Raw genomic sequence first — 1,881 nt, 5'->3', positions numbered from 1 at the left:
CTGGGAATCAAACTGAGGTCCTCTGCAAGAACAGCAGGTGCTCCAATCACTGAACCACCTCTTCAGCCCTGCCCAGTCCGCACAACTTTTAACATAAGACTCATATCTTTGGCCATCTGGAAGATAGGAGCTTAAAATAATTTCTATGCTACCTTTCCCCTCCCCTCACTCGGCAGCAAAGCAATAAAAGATCATGAACTTTTAAACTTCATGCGCATTCTGGGAAACAGAAGTTAGGATAGCCATAAGATGCCATGGAAGCTTTATTTTTAAAATTATTGTATGTGTGGGTGATTTGCTTGCATGTATGACTGCACCACATGTGTGCTAATGCCTGTGGGAGCCTGAAGCAGGTGTCGGGTAGAGCCCCTGGGCCTGAATTTACAGATAGTTGTAACTCACCATGGTGCTGGGAATTGAATATGGCTCCTCGGTAAGAGCAGTCGGTGCTCTTAGCCGGTAAGCCACCTCTCTGTCCTCACTGTAGATTTTGCATGAGGATGAGTGGATAGACTCCTTGTTAAAGGAATAGCAGTTTTAGTGCAGCGTTATCTGAGTTTTATTGAGACAGAGTGATTAAGATTTCAAATAAAACCGTAGCAAAATAACATCGTAACAAGTATTGGTACTTAAAAGTAATATGAGATGCCAAAGCACTGAAGTGAGTTATGTGATTGGCAAGATCCTGTTAGAGGATGCATCGGGAAGTGAGTTCACTGGGCTTCCAGATTTACACTTAAGCCACTCATCCTCAAATTCTTTTTCCATGTTTTCATTGTCTCCTTTAAAGAATAGCCCCTGGCAGTATACCAGTGCCCCTGGCGAATCTGTCTCCAGGGCACATGTTCAAGTTATGCTGAACCAATTGGCTGCTGAGGGATAGAAATGAATGATGTCACATTTTTAGTTTGCTACCCCTCCTTGAATCAAAGTTTACATTTAACCTGGAAAATAATCCATGAATGGAACTAAAGCTGCTAGGACGACTGAAAAGTCTCAGTGTCCCTTCCACAGCCCCAAGAGAGACCATCAAAATATGTCCACATGCATTGCAACATTTGTGAAATCAAGGTGTTTTCAACATAGTATCTTCCTGTCTTATACTTTACCTCAATCAGGTGACCCAGAAGAATCACCTGATGTCAGTTCCGTGTGTTGCTGTGACTATAGCATCTTAGGGGGGAAGATTTATTTGGCTCATGGTTTCAGAGGTCTTCAGTCCATCACAGCAGGGAAGGCAAGGTCTAGTGGCCCAGTCTGTGTCAGCAGGAGCATGTGGAGCAGGAGCACTTCACAGGAAGTGGACCAGAAAGCAGAGGGGCGACACAAGCAACCTACCTCTGAAAGCTAGACCCCATTGTCTAAAGTCCATAGACTTCTAAAATAGTGCCACCAATTGAGGAACAACTGTAGAGAAATCATCTCCGACTACAGCAGTAGGCCATTCTTGTTAACTATATCAAACACTCAAGACTTTTAAATAAGGAAGTTTCTTTGACTCACAGCTTCATAGATTTCAGTCTTTAAATCTAGGGGGCAGGTATATTCCATACTCAAACCGTAACAGCTCATTAACCTCAGCTCAGGCAAAGCTGAAACGGGATGCACACCGGCTGTGTTTATGTGTTGTCAGTATTTGTCACTGTGACAAAACACCTGAGAACATAAAGTTAAAAGGAGGAAAAGTTCACTTTGTCTCATAGTTTCAGAGGTTAGTGCATGATCGCTTAACACTGCTGCTTTGGACCTGAGGTGACAAAATACATCATCGTAGCAGGAACATGGAACAGATGGTCTGCTCACCTTATGGCAGCAAGGAAGGATATATTTTACCTCTATCTATCTATCTATCTATCTATCTATCTATCTATCTATCTATCT

The sequence above is a fragment of the Psammomys obesus genome, unplaced genomic scaffold, assembly GCF_907164565.1.
Source record: "Psammomys obesus unplaced genomic scaffold, mPsaObe1.curated_primary_1811, whole genome shotgun sequence".
NCBI lineage: Eukaryota > Metazoa > Chordata > Mammalia > Rodentia > Muridae > Psammomys > Psammomys obesus.
The sequence above is the reverse complement of the archived record's forward strand: the minus strand, read 5'-3'. Positions refer to the sequence as shown.